We start from the raw sequence: 22,398 nt of genomic DNA, 5'->3' as shown, positions 1-22,398 counted from the left end.
CCTCACCACACCCCCAGGCTTACACGTTACTTTTCTTTTAATTAATAGACTTTATTTTTGCAGAGTACTTCGCAACAAAATTAAGTGGAAAATACAGGGGATTCCAACATATTCGGTCCCATGCTTCTCCACCAGCATCCACACCAGAAGGGAACATTTGTTACAGTCGAACAACCTGCGCTGACACCTCATTATCACCCAGAGTCCTTAGTTTAATTTATTCACTCTTGGTGTTGTACAGTCTATGGATTTGACCAATGTATAATGACATGTATCTACACTTATAATACCATACAGAATAGATTCATTGCCTAAAAATCCTCTGTGCTCTGCCTAATCATCCCCCCCTCCCCGACCCCGACAACCACTGATCATTTTACTGCTTCCATAGTTTTGTCTTTTCCAGATGACTTCTTTCTCGTAGTAATATGCCTTTAAGTTTCCTCCACGTTTAGTGTTTTTATAGCTCATTTCCTTGTATTGGTGAATAATATTCCATTGTGTTTTGTATGACCCTTTATTTATCCACTCACGTGCTGAAGGACATCTTGGTTGCTTCCAATTTTTTCTGCAATTATGAATACAACTACTATAAACATTTGTGTGCAGGTTTTGGTGTGGATGTAAGTTTTCAGCTCATCTGAGTAAATACCAAAGAGTGCGACTGCTGGATTATATGGTGAGACTATATTTAGTTTTGTAAGAAACTACAAATTTTTTTTTTTTTTTTTTTTTTTTTTTTGCGGTACGCAGGCCTCTCACTGCTGTGGCCTCTGCTGTTGCCGAGCAAAGGCTCCGGACGCGCAGGCTCAGCGGCCATGGCTCACGGGCCCAGCCGCTCCGCGGCATGTGGAATCTTCCTAGACCGGGGCACGAACCCATGTCCCCTGCATCGGCAGGCGGGCTCTCAACCACTGCGCCACCAGGGAAGCCCAATATTAGCTATTTTAAATAATATTCTGTTAGAGGTACAGAGAAACTTCTGTTGATCAAAAAAAAAAAATGAAAAAGCGTGAAAAGACAAATCAAAGAGTGAGAACAGATGATCGTGTTACTCATACCCAGTAAAGAACTAATAAGCAGAACATATAACTACTACCAAGGCAGACAACCCAGCAGAAAAATGGACAAAATACTTGATGAGGCACTTCCTGAAGGAGCACCTCCAATCAGCCAATAATCATAAGAAAAATTGGTTCACCCCTATTAGTAACCAATAAATGCAAATCAGTATGAGGTACCCCTATACCCTCACCTGATCGGCTAAAACTGTAAAGGCAGAAAATCACCAAAGGTTTGCAGAAGTGAAGGGTGATGAGCACCCTTGCATGCAGCTAGTGTGTAAACTGGTGAAATATGTTGAAAAAATTTGGCAAGTTTAAGTTTACATATTCTATGGCCATTATACACGTCAGAGAATTTTCAGAGCAACAATGTTTGTAAGAGGCCCAAAGTGGAAGCAACCCAAAGCCCCATCAACAGTAGAAAGTTTATATGGTTGAATACTTTACAGCACTGAAACAGCAAAGTTCAGCTGCATGCAAGGACGTAAGTGATGAAAAAATACACCAAAAATACGCTAAAGGACATAAATACAATTGTGTTTCTTCAGGGTTATATAAAGTTTTCAAAAATGGACAGAGTTTTAATTTTATAATGTTTACCAAAATTACTATGTGAATAGTTAGGATAAAGTCAGTCCAGGAGGCAGAAGGGGCTGTAATCTGGGCAAAAGAGCACAAGTCAGGCAGCCAGGTGCCTGGCAATGTTGCATTTCTTGACCTGGGTAGTGATTCCACTTCTGCTCACTCTATAGTTATTTGTTGAAGTGTACATATATGCTTTATAGATTTCTGTGAACACTTTATATTTCATAATCTAAAATATTTTTAAAAGTGCTCTAAAAGATTATGCCACATAGTGGTTCATAGAATCATTTGGTTTATAATGTGCTGTCTGGTAGACTGTTTCCAAAACTCAGATTATGTTTCAAATTTTTTTCATTCTAATATTGTTTATTAATGCCTTCTCCTGTTTATTATTTACAATATTATATTTAGTAATACCTAAACTTTTGGGCAGTTTTAGATTTACAGAGCATTGAGCACGTGGATCAGGGAGTATTGACCCGACGCCACTCACATGTCCCCCTTTTAGTAACATCTTAATTCCCATGGTATATTGATGACAATTAATGAACCAATGTCAATATGTTATTGTCTGCTAAAGGCTATCATTGGTTCAGATTTCCTCACCTTTTACCCAATGTCCTTTTTCTGTTCCAAGATCTCATCTAAAATATCAAATTAGTTTTCATGTCTCCTTAGGTTTCTCTTGGCTGTAACAGATTCTCAGACTTTCCTTGTTTTTGACCAAAAGATTGTATAGAAATCTGACAGTCTGGGGGAGGATGCCCCTCTATTGGAATTTGATGCTTTTCTTATGATTATCTTGAGTTTCTCTGTTTTCTTGGAGGAAGATTACGGAGGGAATTTTGTCACATTTTAATCACATCATATCAAGGACATATACTATCAAAGTAATTTATGGCTTTTTTTGGGGGGGGCCACACCTCGCAGTTTGTGGGATCTTAGTTCCCTGGCCAGGGATCGAACCTGGGCCCTAGGTAGTGAAAGCGCGGAGTGCTAACCTCTGGACGGCCAGGGAATTCCCAGTTTATGACTCTTGATGTTGACCTGGTTAAAATGGGGTTTGGCAGGGTCCACCTCTATAAAATGACTACCCCTCCCCGAGTCCCATCACCACTTGCCACTCTGCACCAGCTTCTCCCACGCAGGGAGCACTCTCTTCCTGTAGCAGGGAGTACTATATAATTTATTAACCAGTTCTTTCTTTATTTTATCTTTTAAGTAACAGACTTCTATTTTATTAATCATTTATATTTTTGTATATGGTTGTTTTCCCTTTTGTTTTTTGAATTGTTTTATCATTTTTATCTTTTTTTTCTTTCAAATAATTCTGAGGTATTTTGGTTTAGTTTTTACTAACTACTTGCAGACAACAGAAAAATCAATAGATTTTTAGCTATTATATGGATATTGTTGTAGATGTTACGTGGATATTCATTTTTAAATAAATATGGTGGTGTTCCCTTTTTTCATTATTGACTTTCAATTTTATTTCATGATTGAAATAAAAGATTGATCAAGAGGGTACTCAATATGTAGATTCTGTGGAATTTTTATTGAGATTTATTATGTGGTCTTAACAGCGGTAAAATTTTGTAAATGTTTTATATGTGTTGAAAAGCATTTTGCTATGTGGTTGCTGCAGGAAATATAGTCAAAGTTGTTAACTATATTGTTTATACTTTTATAACAGTATTAATTTTCTTCTGTCCTCATGTATCAGTTTCTGGAAGAACGGTGTTTGAAAAAAAAACCTCACACGATGATTGCAGATATGTCAGTTTTACCTTATAATTCTCAGTCTTTGTGTTCTGTGTCTCAGTGCTATGTGTCTAGGTGCGTAAAGTGCATCATTGTAATCTTTCCCACGAGTTTTTCTTTTTCATAACTAAACCTGCCCTTCTTTTACCTTATAAATACATTCGATATTAATTGCTGCTAGACCAGGTTTCTTTAGTTTAATAATTGCTTGGTTTGACTTTCCCACTCCTTTTATTTGCAACCTCTTAGTTTGCTGTAAGACTGGTTTAAAAACTCAAAGGGGCGCAGACAAAGTGGGCTGATCAACGAGAGCAATTACCGTTGACTGGTGCTGATCAGATTATACCTTTGCCCAGGTAGAAAGCCAGAGCCGTCAGGACATGGGTCTGCATTTGGAGGCCAGCTGCCCAGAGAACACTGTCTCTCTCTCTCTGGGTCCTTGAATATCTCCAACTGGAATCAGGATTTTGTTGGTAGAAGGTAGGTCCCTTTATTTCTGTAATTTGTGCTTATGAGCAAAAGAGTTATTTTCCTACCAGAAGTTTTAAAAAATGACACTATTTATGCATATATAGAGAGAGAGCGAGAGAGAGGGTACTATACATTGGGATATCCTTTCCTTGAGTTTTTATTTTTAAACTATTTTCCTACTTGTGAAGTTAATATTTTTCTTAATATTTTCTTGGTAAAAATCACAAAGATTTTCAGGAAAAAGCACCTCATTTAGTGAACTGTGATCTAATGGGAATGAGAGGGTTTCTAGAACTGGGTAAGGAGTGTGTCAGTTGGAAGGGACTTGAAAAATATGAGGGATCAAATTAGAGATTTTGATTGGATATGAGGGTATTAGATTTGGGGTGGTACTGATTGAATTGAAATTGGTGTGGGACATATATAGCCAGACTTTGAGCACAGCCTGTTTCATTCAGAGGCTGAATCCTTCACGGAAACCATTTTCTGGGTCCTGTGTATCATCATTTGGAATTAAGAATTTAGACTGGCAGAAGGCAGGCACTCTTTTGGCCTGTTTTTTTCCCTTTAAAGCGTAAAGATGAAAAGGATGACATTTTATGCCAGAAAGCAACTTTTTTCCCCTGGTAAAATTCACATTTATTTATGCATTTAAAGTATAAGCATTGCATGCATATCATTTTTAGATTTCTTCATTGGGGCCATGTATTTCTGTTATTAAAGGGATTAAAACCTTTTTACTCTTTCACTTTATAATTGATTGTTAACTGGTGTATGGGATCTATAGATTTTGTTTGCTAACCAGTGTCTAGAAACTTGATTGAGACCTATATTTCTTTTTTTTTTAAAACATCTTTCTTGGAGTATAATTGCTTTAGAATGGTGTGTTAGTTTCTGCTTTATAACAAAGTGAATCAGTTATACATATGTGCCCACATCTATTCCCTCTTGCAACTGCCTCCCTCCCACCCTCCCTATCCTGCCCCTCTAGGTGGTCACAAAGCACTGAGCTGATCTCCCTGTGCTATGTGGCTGCTGCCCACTAGCTATCTATTTTACGATTGTAGCGTATGTATGTCCATGCCACTCTCTCACTTTGTGCCAGGTTACCCTTCCCCCTCCCATATCCTCAAGTCCATTCTCTAGTAGGTCTGCATCTTTATCCTCATCTTGCCCCTAGGTTCTTCATGACAATTTTTTTTTTTTTTAGATTCCATATATATGTGTTAGCATACAGTATTTGTATTTCTCTTTCTGACTTACTTCACTCTATATGAGAGGCTCTAGGTCCATGCACCTCACTACAAATAACTCACTTTCATTCCTTTCTATGGCTGAGTAATATTCCATTGTATATATGTGCCACATCTGCTTTATCCATTCATCCTGTTGATGGACACTTTGGTTGCTTCCATGTCCTGGCTATTGTAAATAGAGATGCAATGAACATTTTGGAACATGACTCTTTTTGAATTATGGTTTTCTCATGGTATATGCCCAGTAGTGGGATTGCTGGGTCGTATGGTAGTTCTATTTGTAGTTTTTTAAGGAACCTCCATACTGTTCTCCATAGTGGCTGTATCAATCTACATTCTCACCAACAGTGCAAGAGCGTTCCCTTTTCTCCAAACCCTCTCCAGCATTTATTGTTTGTAGATTTTTTGATGATGGCCGTTGTGACCGGTGTGAGATGATATCTCAGTGTAGCTTTGATTTGCATTTCTGTAATGATAAACGAGGTTGAGCATTCTTTCATGTGTCTGCTGGCAATCTGTATATCTTCTTTGGAGAAATGTCCATTTAGGTCTTCTGCCCACTTTTGGAGTGGGTTGTTTGTTTTTATAATGTTGAGCTGCATGAGCTGCTTGCAAATTTTGGAGATTAATCCTTTGTCAGTTGCTTCATTTGCAAATATTTTCTCCCATTCTGAGTGAACCCTATATTTCTAATAATTTGTCTATCAATGCAAATTAATGATTAGAACTTAATTAGAATTTTTCAGGTATTTACACATTAAGGATAATGCTTGTTAAGGATGTGTATATTTGTGTTCTGTACTTTTTTCCTGCTTTTGTTTACATAGACATTCTTTCTATAATGGTAGATTTTTATCTACATCCCCTGTTTTATTATAACGTGATATACTTGTACTTTTCTCTCTTTTCTCTTATGCTTATGTTTTTACACTTTTCGTGGTCTACAAATTGCATTTTGGTTTCAGTCATCATTTCTATTGGGTGTTATGTTTTCTTTTGTAATTGTTTCAGCTTATTTCATTGTTTTCCTTTCCCTAATTTATCTTTTGGGTTAAGCTATCCAGTTTATTGAGTTGAGTGCTTAACTCCTTTCTTTTCAAGCTTGCTTAATGTCCGTACTGTTCAGTTAAGTTTTAATTACTCTTTTTCTGTCTTATGATTTGTCCTAATTCTTTATTTTTAAATTTCAGCTTTTTTGCTGTATAATTGACTTTTAAAATTGTAAAATATTCAGTCAACTTTGTGGTGATTTGATATACATTGTGAAAGGATTCCCCCCATCTAGTTAATTAACACATTTCCTTCATATATTTACTTTTTTTGGTAAGAACATTTACATCCTACTCTTCTGGAAAATTTCAACTATACATCACATTGTTATCAACTATAGTCACCGTGGTTAACATTAGCTCCTGAGACTTTATTCACTGTGTACCCTTTTACCCTCCCTTCCCTGCCCTCCCCCACAACCACTTTTCTACTCTGGTTCTGTAAGTTTTACTCTTTTTTTTTTTTTTAACATTCCACATATAAGTGATACCACGCCATATTTGTCTTTCTCTGTCTTACTTTACTGGACATAATAACCTCCAGGACCATCCATATTGTTGCAAATGACAAAATTTCATTCTTTTTATGGCTGAGTAGTATTCCATTGTATCTATGTACCACATCTTCTGTATCCATTCAACCATCACTGGACATGTTGGTTGTTTCCATATCTTATCCATTGTGAATGTGGGAGGGCAGAGATCTCCTTGATATTGTTTTTATTTCCTTTAGCTATATACCCAGAAGTGAGACTGCAGCATCATATGGTGGTTCTAGTTACAATTTTTGAGGAACCTCCATACTGTTTTCCATAGTATGCACCATAGCTGCACCAGTTTACGTGCCTACCAAAAGAGTGTACTTTTTGCCCTTAAATTCAAACTTTGAAATTAAGATTACTATACAGTTTTCTTTTACTTGATGTTAAATCAGTTTGTTCTGTCATCCACTTTTTTTCAATAATTTGTACTTTCTTTAGGTTTGGCTTGGAAACTTCCATGAAGAGACTTTCTGCTACAGTGAGGTGAGAAGCCACCCATGCACTCAAGCCTGGGAATCTGGAGAGGTCTCAGGCACTTATACCCCCAACAGAGGAAACTCACAGAGCTGCAGGCTGAGGCAGGACTTGGCTCAGAGAGCCGTCTCCTCTGGGAAATACTGGATTTCCTTTGGCTCCAAAATGCTGACAAGAGTGGAATCCTTCTGGTGGATGGACAAGCCTGGAGAAGATACCACCTCGTTTGTTTAAAAGTTCAAGTCTGAGTTCCTGCCTCTCAACTCTATCAAAACTTCTTTAAAAATAAAGGAAGTATAGGGAAGAGGTTACTCCCCAGCATTCTCAGGTATCCAAAGCATACCTAAGAAGCTGGCAGTCCGTTGCTTATTCTGTTGTCGCCATGCAGTCTAAGCACTTTGGGAGCCAGAACCCAAGTTGTAAGATTACGATCGTCCACCCAACCATGGAAGAATTTGAAGATTTCAGCAAATATATTGTTGCCATGGAGTGGCAAGTTGCACACCGAGCTGGCCTAGCCAAGGTAATTCCACCGAAAGGATGGAAAGCCGGACAGATGTACGCTGATACCGATGACATCTTAATAGCCGCTCCCCTGCAGCAGGTGACCACTGGGCAGGCAGGTGTGTTTACTCAGCACCACAGAAAGAAGAAAGCCATGACCGTGAGCGAGTATCGCCGCTTAAGATTCAGTGAATGACACCAGACTGCATTCTACTCTGATTTTGAGGATCTGGAGTGAAAATATTGGAAAACATGCCCCTATGATTCACCAGTATACGGTGCGGACGCCAGTGGCTCCTTATTCGATGAAAACACGAAGCAGTGGAACCTCGGACACCTGGGAACCATTCAGGACCTGCTGGAACAGGAGTGCGGAGTGGTCATCGAAGGCATCAACACCCCCTGCCTGTATTTCGGCATGTGGAAGACCGCCTTCGCCTGGCACACGGAGGACATGGACCTTTACAGCATCAACTACCTGCACTTCGGGGAGCCCAAGACTTGGTACGCGGTGACCCCGGAGCACGACCGGTGCCTGGAACGCCTGGCCAGGGAGCTTTTCCCGGGCAGGTTGCGGGGCTGTGAGGCCTTCCTGTGGCACAAGGTGGCTCTCTTCTTGCCCAAGGTCCTGAAGGACAACGGCATCCCCTTCGATCGGGTCACTCAGGAGGCTGGAGATTTCATAGTGACGTTTCCCTATGGCTACCACTCTGGCTACAACTGCGCGGAAGCCATCAATTTTGCCACCCAGCGCTGGATCGATTATGGCAAAGTGGCCTGGGAATAGGGCTCTGCATGACCTTTGGAAAGATCTTCGTCAAAATAAGGGAGATTTCAGGTGAGCACCCTTAGGATATTAAAAATGGGTGGTTGGGTGGGGACTCTAAAAGGGACCTATAATTACCAGCTGCGAAGGGAGTTGGATGTTAGAATAGTAACATTAAGACCAGAGCTTTGTACGGTACTGAAATTGTGTGTGTGTGTGTGTGTGTGTGTGTGTGTCTGTCTGTCTGTCTTCTGTTTCCTGAAGCAATATGGAATGGAGACTTTGTTTTCTTGGAGCAGCACGGAAATAGGAAGGTGGGGAGGCTTTATCTTCCTTTCCAGCCAGGCTTGGGGATGGAACAATAAGATGAGTGTGGGCATGAAGAGGTGAGGAAGATGGGCCGTGTCCCTGGCATGCACTGTAGAGAAGAAAGGAGACTTGGGGAGGTCTGCATTGTCACCAGACTGTGAGGCCCCCTTCCCTGGCCCCTCTCCAGAGCTGCAGAAGTTTTCTTTCCCCATAATGGCAGAGAGGGTGACCCCCAGGGGAAGCTGACTCTGTCCATTATGAAGTTTTGTCCTTGGTATGGGAAATTCCAGAAAGGCTATTACTCTGGATAGTAATAACAATTCTCTATTCAGTTCTCCTTCCCTATCACCTCCCCTGCAGCCTCTTATTTTTCTTTTAATGGTGAAGTAAATAAATGTGATGCTGTTGATGTGGTTTTGTGTTGTCCCTGCAGCCACAAACTCAGTCCATCCATGGACCCACTCTGTATGCGTATGTGCAAAGTTGAATCTGAAGCGTGATGTCTTTCGTAAAGCAAACTTTTCCGTAGTCACTGCTTTGAGCTTTCCAGCAGTTACTTAGAGGGGAGAACTGGACTTAGAGTCAGCAGAAATGGCATTCAAACCTGCGCTTTGCTACTGTCTAGTCGTGGGAGCTTCAGCCAGAAAATCATTGATTTTCTCTGAGCCAGAATTACAGTGCGAGAATTTTGAGACGATAAAGGGGTTGTAAATGTAACAGGCATGTAAGAGGTACTCAGTTAATTTGATGTGCATTCAGACACTCTCCTGGCCTCTAGGGCCAGCCCAATGCCTAGGACATCCACTCGTATTCTTTCTGTGATGCTTAGTTCTACTCTTGTGTTCCTCACCACACCCCCAGGCTTACACGTTAACTTTTCTTTTAATTAATAGACTTTATTTTTGCAGAGTACTTCGCAACAAAATTAAGTGGAAAATACAGGGGATTCCAACATATTCGGTCCCATGCTTCTCCACCAGCATCCACACCAGAAGGGAACATTTGTTACAGTCGAACAACCTGCACTGACACCTCATTATCACCCAGAGTCCTTAGTTTAATTTATTCACTCTTGGTGTTGTACAGTCTATGGATTTGACCAATGTATAAAGACATGTATCTACACTTATAATACCATACAGAATAGATTCATTGCCTAAAAATCCTCTGTGCTCTGCCTAATCATCCCCCCCTCCCCGACCCCGACAACCACTGATCATTTTACTGCTTCCATAGTTTTGTCTTTTCCAGATGACTTCTTTCTCGTAGTAATATGCCTTTAAGTTTCCTCCACGTTTAGTGCTTTTATAGCTCATTTCCTTGTATTGGTGAATAATATTCCATTGTGTTTTGTATGACCCTTTATTTATCCACTCACGTGCTGAAGGACATCTTGGTTGCTTCCAATTTTTTCTGCAATTATGAATACAACTACTATAAACATTTGTGTGCAGGTTTTGGTGTGGATGTAAGTTTTCAGCTCATCTGAGGAAATAGCAAAGAGTGCAACTGCTGGATTGTATGGTGAGACTATATTTAATTTTGTAAGAAACTGCAAATTTTTAGGTTTTTTTTATTTTTTGTGTGGTATGCAGGCCTCTCACTGCTATGGCCTCTCCCGTTGCGGAGCACAGGTTCCGAACGTGCAGGCTCAGGGGCCATGGCTCACGGGCCCAGCCACTCCGCGGCATGTAGGATCTTCCTGGACTGGGATTCGAACCCATGTCCCCTGCATCGGCAGGCGGGCTCTCAACCAGTGCGCCAGCAGGGAAGCCCTGCTAATTATTTTTACCGGTAGAAAACTGATTTTTTTTTTTTTTTTTGCTCATGATCTACCGCATGTTTGCACAAAAGGTCACACATACCCATTTACAAATTCCACTCCTTGTCGTATTTGTCCTTGTTGCAGTGTTACAAAGACAAGGTAAAGATTTTACAATCATTCAAGAGCCAGAGGACCCAGCCTTTATTCAGACTCCTACCCCAGCTTGTTTAGTAGTCTTTCAACAAATCAGGTTTCGATGGCTCTCCATTTGTCAGTTTAGGCAAAATGAGCTCTTAACCACATTGCACCTCTGTTAGAGTTTGCACATAACAAGTTCAGATCAGGGCAAACATAATTTGTGCTAAATAAATATTACCTATTAGCATTATTACTTAGGAGCCCAAAGTTGTAAGATGGATATTAGAACCTGTACTTAAGCGTAACTCGTAGAAGTTGGAATTCGGGTCTTGGGACTCCTCTAAGATTTGTATAAAGGGTCTGTTATGGATCTGTCTGACTACCTGGCCACAGTGAATTATTCGTAGAGATTAACCATTACACCAATTCAGTTTCCGTGTGTATAAGGATTCCTTTCCAGATATTTGGAAATAACTTTACCATGATATTTATGTCGTTAGATTGTTACCGTATATGGGTCTTGAAGTTGCTTTTTCCCCCAATGTTTGTGTTACCTTTCATCACTTTAAATAGGAAAGCACAAACAGTTGGTAGGAATTGGCTACCGAGGTAAGTGGAATGGACACTGATGTGAGTTGAACAGATCCTGGTGAGTAGCAGCCCTTGCCCGTCCTGCTCTGCTCACCAGCCGCTCAAACTGAAATGCCTCCCAAGCTCCTTGTCATTGACCTGCAGTGATTACAGGGTAATAGTGAGACCCTTCTCACGGTTCCTCAGCAAGTGGTGGGTGTTAGGGGGATAAGCAGTTTCAGGGAGGACAGAGGAAGGGCAGAACTGAGCCCTGTTGGGCATGGGTAACATGTTGGAGGTGCCACTCAATGAAAATGCAACATTTGTGTGGCCGGGTTTCTGGATTTTTCTGGGATCCTGGCATCCAGTATCCTCGTGCCCTAAATGTTCAGGCTCCTCTACCTAAAAAAGAGCTACGTTAAATCCTGTAGACCTCAGAGAGCATCTTTTCTTTGTCCCATCTCTCAGAGAGCCTTTTCTCAAAAGCTTCACATGGTGTCTATATATTTCAGTGCCCGTTCACTCACTCTCTTATTAATTCATTCAGCACATGTTTGCTAAGCACTTACCGTGTACCAGGCACTGTTTGTGGAATTGGGGACACAACAGTGAAAAAGGCAAAGTTTCAGTTCTCCTGGAGCTTATATTCTCATTATAAAGAGAGACATAACAAGTCAAGCAGTCACAAGGCCTAGGAGAAAAAATAAAGCAGAGTAAGGGGTTAGAGAGTGGCAGGACTGCTGTGTTGGAAAGGGTGGCCTCTTGGGAGTGTGGTCTTCGAATGCGTGCTGTGGACAAGGGAGTGAGAGCATCACCCTAGGCAGAGGGACAACACATGCAAATACCTGCGGTGGGGGCACCCTTAAGGGGCTCACAGATTAGCAAAGTGGCTGGAGAGCAGGAGAGAGGCGGCGGGAGCTGTGGCGGGGGGAAGGCATAAAATGTCATAACTCAGTGAATGCAAACTCCTCCCACTGTGTGATTGGGGCCATTGGTGTTTTAGGTGACCTGGGGATGGAGAAATTTGGGGGCCACAGAGTCTTTGAAAGCACGGATAATTCACAGCCATCCCTGGAAATGGGTCTATCGTTCCTACCAGATGCAAATCCTGAGAGCGGAATGTCTGTATGTTCTCGTTTCCTGCTGTACCAGCTGACATGTCACGTTTCTGACTTGTATTGCATTAGGTGGGACTTTAACAGAGCCAGCAGATCACTGACATTCACTAAGTTGACAATAGCCATCTCAGCTATGTATGAGCAGCAGCAAATCAATGCAGTCAGTATTTTGGAATTGTGCTGAGGCCCACATTCACATAATGTGGAGGGCAGTGAAGGCATCTCCTCAGGAGACTTCAGGAGAAATCCTCTGGATAAACAGCTACCAGGTGAGAGATCAGGTGTGAGAGTTGAACGGGCTATAGATTTAGAATTTGTGTCTATGCATGGGAAATCCTTGGCGCCAGAGACGGATAATTTTTAGGAAAGAGCTAGGATTAAGAATTTGCAAAGAAAGAGCTCAGGATCCATTCCCTGGGAATGTCAAGGGTCTATTGCATAAATTTCTTTTTCCTGAGAAACTCCTTAGTAACCAGGTGACCTAACCTCAGCTCGCTTGTGGTATATCACCTTGACTGTACTTACACACGACCCTCTAGGACCCTGAGTACTTTATTACCCTATGGTTTAGCTCATGGATTGAACCAGATTAAAACAGTTGATAATTATCTTTCTTGGCTTTCTCTGTTTAGTGAGGACTCAATGAATATTGTCGATTGAGTGAATGACTTGAAACCACCAATAGAAATGAAAAAAAGAGCTAGTATCATAAGAAACACCTAAAATAAATAAATAATTCCTATTACAGCATAATTGCTTTTATGTTAATTGTCTTTTAAAACAAGATATCCGGTTCTAAGCTGGGGTTTGAAATAACTTACAGAGCCAGAAAATAAACTCTGTTTGTCTTATTCCAATATGAGACCTTCATTCATTGACTCCACAAATATTAAGCACCCTCACCGTGCCAGGCTAGTCCTACGTGCTAAGGAAACATAGTATGACGTTTATGATCTGCTTGGAGACAGGCAGTTAGGCAGTTTCACCACGCCACAGCTTCTTCCCAGCTACAGTAACCATAGCCAGGCTCCCCCCCATACTGCTGCTTTTAGAGCCTCTGAAGAAAGGATTCTTATACTGGGAACAGTCAGCCCCAAGTTCAGGACCAAAGCCTCTTGCGACTCTCAGAGCTGTTTCAGTATGTTCCCGGGCTCATGGCAGCTCTCTTGTTTACTTTTCTCAGTCATACTCTTCTTCTTCTTCTTCCTCCTCCTCCTCCGCCTCCACCTTTTCTTCTTCTTCTTCCTCCTCCACCACCTCCTCCTCCTTCTCCTCCTCCGCCTCGTGCACCGCCTCCTCCTACTTTTTCTTCCTCTTCTTCCTCCTCCACCACCTCCTCCTCCTTCTCCTCCTCCGCCTCCTACACCGCCTCCTTTTACTTCCTCTTCTTCCTCCTCCACCAACTCCTCCTCCTCCTACTCCTCCGCCTCCTCCACCGCCACCTCCTTCTTTTTCTTCTTCTTCTTACTCCTCCACCACCTCCTCCTCCTCCTCCTCCACCTCCTCCTCCGCCTCCTCTTTCTTCAGCTTCTTCCTCCTCCTCCACCGCCTCCTCCATCTTTTTCTTCCTCTTCTTCCTCCTCCACCACCTCCTCCTCCGCCTCTCCACTGCCGCCTCCTTTTTTTTTCCTCTTCTTCCTCCTCCACCACCTCCTCCTCCACATCCTCCACCACCTCCTCCTTTATCCTCCTCTTCTTTCTCCTCCACCACCTCCTCCTCCTCCTCCACCTCCTCCAACTTATTTTTTTCCTCTTCTTCGTCCTCAACCACATCCTCCACCTCTGCCTCCTCCACCACCTCCTCCATTTTTTCTTCCTCTTCGTCCTCCTCCACCACCTCCTCCTCCTCCTCCTCCGCCTCCTCCACCACCTCCTCCGTCTTTTTTATTATCCTCTTCTTCCTCCTCCACCACCTCCTCCTCCTCCTCCTCCACCTCCTCCACCGTCTCCTCCTTCTTTTTCGTTCTCTTCTTCCTCCTCCACCACCTCCTCCTCCTCCTCCTCCGCCTCCTCCACCGCCTCCTCCTCCTTTTTCGTCCTCTTCTTCCTCCTCCACCACCTCGTCATCCTCCTCCTCCACCTCCTCCACCACCTCCTCCTTCTTTTTCTTCCTCTTCTTCCTCCTCCACCACCTCCTCCTACTCTGACTCATCCACCACCTCCTCCATTTTTTCTTCCTCTTCTTCCTCCTCCACCAACTCCTCCTCCTCCTCCGCCTCCTCCACCGCCTCCTCCTTCTTTTTCTTCCTCTTCTTCCTCCTCCACAACCTCCTCCTCCGCCTCCTCTGCCTCCTCCACCACCTCCTCCTTTTTCTTCCCCTTCTTCCTCCTCCACCACCTCCTGCTCCTCCTCCACCGCCTCCACCACCTCCTCCTTTTTCTTCCTCTTCTTCCTCCTCCACCACCTCCTCCTCCTCCGCCTCCTCCACCGCCTCCTCCTTCATTTTCTTCCTCTTCTTCCTCCTCCACCACCTCCTCCTCCTCCGCCTCCTCCACCTGCTCCTCCTTCTTTTTCTGCCTCCTCTTCCTCCTCCACAACCTCTTCCTCCTCCTCCTCCACCACCTCCTCCTTTTTCTTCCTCTTCTTCCTCCTCCACCTCCTCCTCCTCCTCCACCTCCTCCACCACCTCCTCCTGTTTCTTCCTCTTCTTCCTCCTCCACCACCTCCGCCTCCTCCTCCGCCTCCTCCACCGCCTCCTCCTTCATTTTCTTCCTCTTCTTCCTCCTTCAACACCTCCTCCTCCTCCTCCGCCTCCTCCACCACCTCTTCCGTCTTTTTCTTCCTATTCTTCCTCCTCCACCACCTCCTCCTCCGCCTCTCCACCGCCTCCTCCTTCTTTTTCTTGCTCTTCTTCCTCCTCCACCTCCTCCTCCTCCTCCTCTGCCTCCTCCACCGCCTCCTTCTTTTTCTTCCTCTTCTTCCTCCTCCACCACCTCCGCCTCCTCCGCCTCCTCCACCGCCTCCTCCTTCTTTTTCTTCACTTCTTCCTCCTTCACCACCTCCTCCTCCTTCTCCTCCGCCTCCTCCACCACCTCTTCCATCTTTTTCTTCCTCTTCTTCCTCCTCCAACACCTCCTCCTCTGCCTCTCCACCGCCTCCTCCTTCTTTTTTTTCCTCTTCTTCTTCCTCCACCACCTCCTCCTCCTCCTCCACATCCTCCACCACCTCCTTCTTTTTCTTCCTATTCTTCCTCCTCCACCACCTCCTCCTCCTCCTCCGCGTCCTCCACCGACTCCTACTTCTTTTTCGTTCTCTTCTTCCTGCTCCACCACCTCCTCCTCCTCCTCCTCCGCCTCCTGCACCACCTCCTCCTTCTTTTTCTTCCTCTTATTCCTCCTCCACCTCCTCCTCCTCCTCCTCCTCCGTCTCCTCCACCACCTCCTCCTCCTCCTGCACCTCCTCCACCACCTCCAACTTATTTTTCTTCCTCTTCTTCGTCCTCAACCACCTCCTCCACCTCCGCCTCCTCCACCACCTCCTCCATTTTTTCTTCCTCTTCGTCCTCCTCCACCACCTCCTCCTCCTCCTGCTCCGCCTCCTCCACCACATCCTCCGTCTTTTTTATTATCCTCTTCTTCCTCTTCCACCACCTGCTCCTCCGCCTCCTCCAACGCCTCCTTTTTCATCCTCTTCTTCCTCCTCCACCACCTCCTCCTCCTCCTCCTCCGCCTCCTCCACCGCCTTCACCTTCTTTTTCGTCCTCTTCTTCCTCCTCCACCACCTCCTCCTCCTCCTCCTCCACCTCCTCCACCGCCTCCTCCTTCTCTTTCGCCCTCTTCTTCCTCCTCAACCACCTCCTCTTCCTCCTCCTCCACCGCCTCCTCCTTCTTCTTCGTCCTTTTCTTCCTCCTCCACCACCTCCTCCTACTCCTCCTCCACCTCCTCCACCGCTTCCTTCTTTTTCTTCCTCTTCTTCCTCTTCCACCACCTCCTCCTCCTCCTCCTCCGCCTCCTCCACCACCTCCTTCTCCGCCTCTTCCACCACCTCCTCCTTCTTTTTCGTCCTCTTCTTCCTCCGCCACCACCTCCTCGTCCTCCTCCTTCGCCTCCTCCACCACCTTCTCCTTCTTTTTATTCCACTTTTTCCTGCTCCACCACCTCCTCCTCTGCCTCCTCCAACGCCTCCTTCTTTTTCTTTCTCTTCTTCCTCCTCCACCACCTCATACTGATACTCCGCCTCCTCCACTGCCTCCTCCTTCTTTTTCTTCCTCTTCTTCCTCCTTCACCACCTCCTCCTCCTCCTCTCCCTCTTCCACCACCTCCTCCATCTTTTTCTTCCTCTTCTTCCTCCTACACCACCTCCTCCTCCGCCTCTCCACCGCCTCCTCCTTCTTTTTCGTCCTCTTCTTCCTCCTCCACCACCTCCTCCGCCTCCTCCACCGCCTCCTCCTTGCTTGTCGTCTTCTTCCTCATCCACAACCTACTCCTCCTCCTCCACCGCCTCGTCCTTCTTTTTCTTCCTCTTCTTCCTCTTCCACCACCACCTCCTCCTCCTCCTCCGCCTCCTCCACCACCTCCTCCATGTTTTTCTTCCTCTTTTTCCTCGTCCACCACCTCCTACTCTGCCTCCTCCACCGCCTCCTTCTTCTTTTTCTTCCTCTTCTCCTCCACCACCTCCTCCTCCTCCTCCACCTCCTCCACCACATCCTCTTTTTTCTTCCTCTTCTTCCTCCTCCACCACCTCCTCCACCTCCGCCTCCTCCACCGCCTCCTTCTTTTTCGTCCTCTTTTTCGTCATCCACCACCTCTTCCTCCTCCTCCTCCGCCTCCTCCAATTCCTCCTCCTTCTTTTACGTCCTCTTCATCTTCCTCCACCACCTCCTCCATCTTTTTCTTCCTCTTCCTCCTCCACCACCACCTCCTCCTCCTCCGCCTCCTCCACCGCCTGCTCCTTCTTTTTCTTCCTCTTCTTCCTCTTCCACCACCTCCTCCTCCTCCTCCTCCGCCTCCTCCACCGCCTCCTCCATCTTTTCTTCCTCCTCTTCCTCCTCCACCACCTCCTCCTCCGCCTCCTCCACCGCCTCTTCCTTCTTTTTCTTCCTCTACTTCCTCCTCCACCACCTCCTCCTCCTCCGTTTTCTTCATCTTCTTCCTCCTCCACCACCTCCTCCTCCACCTCCTCCACCACCTCCTCCTTTTTCTTCCTCTTCTTTCTCCTCCACCACTTCCTCCTCCTCCACCGCCACCACCACCTCCTCCTTTTTCTTCCTCTTCTTCCTTCTCCACCACCTCCTCCTCCTCCGCCTCCTCCACCGCCTCCTCCTTCATTTTCTTCCTCTTCTTCCTCCTCCACCACCTCCTCCTCCTCCGCCTCCTCCACCTCCTCCTCCTTCTTTTTCTTCCTCTTCTTCCTCCTCCACCACCTCCTCCTCCTCCTCCACCTCCTCCACCATCTCCTCCTTCTTTTTCTTCATCTTTTTTCTCCTCCAGCACCTCCTCCTCCACCTCCTCCACCACCTCCTCCTTTTTCTTCCTCCTCTTCCTCCTCCACCACCTCCTCCACCACCTCCTCCTTTTTCTTCCTCTTCTTTCTCCTCCAACACCTCCTCCTCCTCCTCCAACTCCTCCACCACCTCCTCCTTTTTCTTCCTGTTCTTCCTTCTCCACCACCTCCTCCTTTTTCTTCCTCTTCTTCTTCCTCCACCACCTCCTCCACCTCCGCCTCCACCACCTCCTCCATTTTTTCTTCCTCTTCTTCCTCCTTCACCACCTCCTCCTCCTCCTCCTCCGCCTCCTTTACCACCTCCTCCATCCTTTTTTTTCCTCTTCTTCCTGCTCCACCACCTCCTTCTCCGCCGCCTCCACCACCTCCTCCTTTCTCGTCCTCTTCTTCCTCCTCCACCACCTCCTCATCCTCCTCCTCCACCTCCTCCACCACCTCCTCCTTCTTTTTCTTCCTCTTCTTCCTCCTCCACCACCTCCTCCTACTCTGACTCATCCACCACCTCCTCCATTTTTTCTTCCTCTTCTTCCTCCTCCACCACCTCCTCCTCCTCCTCCACCTCCTCCACCGCCTCCTCCTTCTTTTTCTTCCTCTTCTTCCTCCTCCACAACCTCCTCCTCCGCCTCCTCTGCCTCCTCCACCACCTCCTCCTTTTTCTTCCCCTTCTTCCTCCTCCACCACCTCCTGCTCCTCTTCCACCGCCTCCACCACCTCCTCCTTTTTCTTCCTCTTCTTCCTCCTCCACCACCTCCTCCTCCTCCGCCTCCTCCACCGCCTCCTCCTTCATTTTCTTCCTCTTCTTCCTCCTCCACCACCTCCTCCTCCTCCGCCTCCTCCACCTCCTCCTCCTTCTTTTTCTTCCTCCTCTTCCTCCTCCACAACCTCTTCCTCCTCCTCCTCCACCACCTCCTCCTTTTTCTTCCTCTTCTTCCTTCTCCACCACCTCCTCCTCCTCCTCCACCTCCTCCACCACCTCCTCCTTTTTCTTCCTCTTCTTCCTCCTCCACCACCTCCTCCTCCTCCTCCGCCTCCTCCACCGCCTCCTCCTTCTTTTTCGTCCTCTTCTTCCTCCTCCACCACCTCCTCCTCCGCCTCCTCCACCGCCTCCTCCTTCTTTTTCTTCCTCTTCATCCTCCTCTACCATGTCCTCCTCTGCCTCCTCCACCGCCTCCTTCCTTTTCTTCCTCATCTTCCTCCTCCACCACCTCCGCCTCCTCCTCTGCCTCCTCCACCGCCTCCTCCTTCATTTTCTTCCTCTTCTTCCTCCTTCAACACCTCCTCCTCCTCCTCCTCCGCCTCCTCCACCACCTCTTCCATCTTTTTCATCCTCTTCTTCCTCCTCCACCACCTCCTCCTCCGCCTCTCCACCGCCTCCTCCTTCTTTTTCTTCCTCTTCTTCCTCCTCCACCTCCTCCTCCTCCTCCTCCTCCGCCTCCTCCACCGCCTCCTCCTTCTTTTTCGTCCTCTTCTTCCTCCTCCTCCGCCTCCTCCACCGCCGCCTCCTTCTTTTTCTTTCTCTTCATCCTCCTCTACCATCTCCTACTCTGCCTCCTCCACCGCCTGCTTCTTTTTCTTCCTCTTCTTCCTCTTCCACCACCTCCGCCTCCTCCGCCTCCTCCACCGCCTCCTTCTTTTTCTTCACTTCTTCCTCCTTCACCACCTCCTCCTCCTCCTCCTCCGCCTCCTCCACCACCTCTTCCATCTTTTTCTTCCTCTTCTTCCTCCTCCAACACCTCCTCCTCCGCCTCTCCACCGCCTCCTCCTTCTTTTTTTTCCTCTTCTTCTTCCTCCACCACCTCCTCCTCCTCCTCCACATCCTCCACCACCTCCTCCTTTTTCTTCCTCTTCTTCCTCCTCCACCACCTCCTCCTCCTCCTCCACCTCCTCCACCGCCTCCTCCTTCTTCTTCGTCCTTTTCTTCCTCCTCCACCACCTCCTCCTACTCCTCCTCCACCTCCTCCACCGCTTCCTTCTTTTTCTTCCTCTTCTTCCTCTTGCACCACCTCCTCCTCCTCCTCCTCCGCCTCCTCCACCACCTGCTTCTCCGCCTCTTCCAAAACCTCCTCCTTCTTTTTCGTCTTCTTCTTCCTCCTCCACCACCTCCTCGTCCTCCTTCGCCTCCTCCACCACCATCTCCTTTTTATTCCACTTTTTCCTCCTCCACCACCTCCTCCTCCGCCTCCTCCAACGCCGCCTTCTTTTTCTTTCTCTTCTTCCTCCTCCACCACCTCATACTGATCCTCCGCCTCCTCCACCGCCTCCTCCTTCTTTTTCTTCCTCTTCTTCCTCCTTCACCACCTCCTCCACCTCCTCTGCCTCTTCCACCACCTCCTCCATCTTTTTCTTCCTCTTCTTCCTCCTACACCACCTCCTCCTCCGCCTCTCCACCGCCTCCTCCTTCTTTTTCGTCCTCTTCTTCCTCCTCCACCACCTCCTCCGCCTCCTCCACCGCCTCCTCCTTGCTTGTCTTCTTCTTCCTCCTCCACAACCTACTCCTCCTCCACCGCCTCGTCCTTCTTTTTCTTCCTCTTCTTCCTCTTCCACCACCACCTCCTCCTCCTCCTCCGCCTCCTCCACCACCTCCTCCATGTTTTTCTTCCTCTTTTTCCTCGTCCACCACCTCCTCCTCCGCCTCCTCCACCGCCTCCTTCTTCTTTTTCTTCCTCTGCTCCTCCACCACCTCCTCCTCCTCCTCCACCTCCTCCACCACATCCTCTTTTTTCTTCCTCTTCTTCCTCCTCCACCACCTCCTCCCCCTCCGCCTACTCCACCGCCTCCTCCTTCTTTTTCGTCCTCTTTTTCGTCATCCACCACCTCTTCCTCCTCCTCCTCCGCCTCCTCCAATTCCTCCTCTTTCTTTTCGTCCTCTTCATCTTCCTCCACCACCTCCTCCATTTTTTCTTCCTCTTCCTCCTCCACCACCACCTCCTCCTCCTCCGCCTCCTCCACCGCCTGCTCCTTCTTTTTCTTCCTCTTCTTCCTCTTCCACCACCTCCTCCTCCTCCTCCTCCGCCTCCTCCACCGCCTCCTCCATCTTTTCTTCCTCCTCTTCCTCCTCCACCACCTCCTCCTCCGCCTCCTCCACCGCCTCTTCCTTCTTCTTCTTCCTCTACTTCCTCCTCCACCACCTCCTCCTCCTCCTCCTCCGTTTTCTTCGTCTTCTTCCTCCTCCACCACCTCCTCCTCCACCTCCTCCACCACCTCCTCCTTTTTCTTCCTCTTCTTCCTTCTCCACCACCTCCTCCTCCTCCGCCTCCTCCACCGCCTCCTCCTTCATTTTCTTCCTCTTCTTCCTCCTCCACCACCTCCTCCTCCTCCGCCTCCTCCACCTCCTCCTCCTTCTTTTTCTTCCTCTTCTTCCTCCTCCACCACCTCCTCCTCCTCCTCCACCTCATCCACCATCTCCTTCTTTTTCTTCATCTTTTTTCTCCTCCAGCACCTCCTCCTCCACCTCCTCCACCACCTCCTCCTTTTTCTTCCTCCTCTTCCTCCTCCACCACCTCCTCCACCACCTCCTCCACCACCTCCTCCTTTTTCTTCCTCTTCTTTCTCCTCCAACACCTCCTCCTCCTCCTCCAACTCCTCCACCACCTCCTCCTTTTTCTTCCTGTTCTTCCTTCTCCACCACCTCCTCCTTTTTCTTCCTCTTCTTCTTCCTCCACCACCTCCTCCACCTCCGCCGCCTCCACCACCTCCATTTTTTCTTCCTCTTCTTCCTCCTTCACCACCTCCTCCTCCTCCTCCTCCGCCTCCTTTACCACCTCCTCCATCCTTTTTTTTCCTCTTCTTCCTGCTCCACCACCTCCTCCTCCGCCGCCTCCACCACCTCCTCCTTTCTCGTCCTCTTCTTCCTCCTCCACCACCTCCTCCTCCTCCTCCACCTCCTCCTCCTTCTTTTTCATCCTCTTCTTCCTCCTCCACCACCTCCTCCTCCTCCTCCGCCTCCTCCACCACCTCCTCCTTCTTTTTCGTCCTCTTATTCCTCCTCCACCGCCTCCTCCACCGCCTCCTCCTTCTTTTTCTTCCTCTTCTTCCTCCTTCACCACCTCCTCCTCCTCCTCCTCCGCCTCCTCCACCACCTCTTCCATCTTTTTCTTCCTCTTCTTCCTCCTCCACCACATCCTCCTCCTCCTCCACATCCTCCACCACCTCCTCCTTTTTCTTCCTATTCTTCCGCCTCCACCTCCTCCTCCTCCTCCTCCACCGCCTCCTCCACCGCCTCATCCTTCTTTTTCATTCTCTTCTTCCTGCTCCACCACCTCCTCCTCCTCCGCCTCCTGCACCACCTCCTCCTTCTTTTTCTTCCTCTTTTTCCTCCTCCACCACCTCCTCCTCCTCCTCCTCCGCCTTCTCCACCACCTCCTCCTTTTTTTCCCTCTTCTTCCTCCTCCACCACCTCCTCCTCCTCTGCCTCCTCCACCGCCTCCTCCTTCTTTTTCTTCACTTCTTCCTCCTTCACCACCTCCTCCTCCTCCTCCTCCGCCTCCTCCACCACCTCTTCCATGTTTTTCTTCCTCTTCTTCCTCCTCCAACACCTCCTCCTCTGCCTCTCCACCGCCTCCTCCTTCTTTTTTTTCCTCTT

General features: G+C 47.3%; 1 pseudogene; it reads left to right on the top strand.

Moving 5' to 3' along the window:
• The window catches only part of LOC132597707 (lysine-specific demethylase 4D-like), an 82,634-nt pseudogene that overhangs the window by 1,916 nt on the left and 58,320 nt on the right, over positions 1-22,398 (top strand).

This window comes from Globicephala melas, chromosome 8 (assembly GCF_963455315.2).
Source record: "Globicephala melas chromosome 8, mGloMel1.2, whole genome shotgun sequence".
NCBI lineage: Eukaryota > Metazoa > Chordata > Mammalia > Artiodactyla > Delphinidae > Globicephala > Globicephala melas.
Note: the sequence above shows the minus strand (reverse complement) of the source record. Positions and strands in the feature narration are given on the sequence as shown.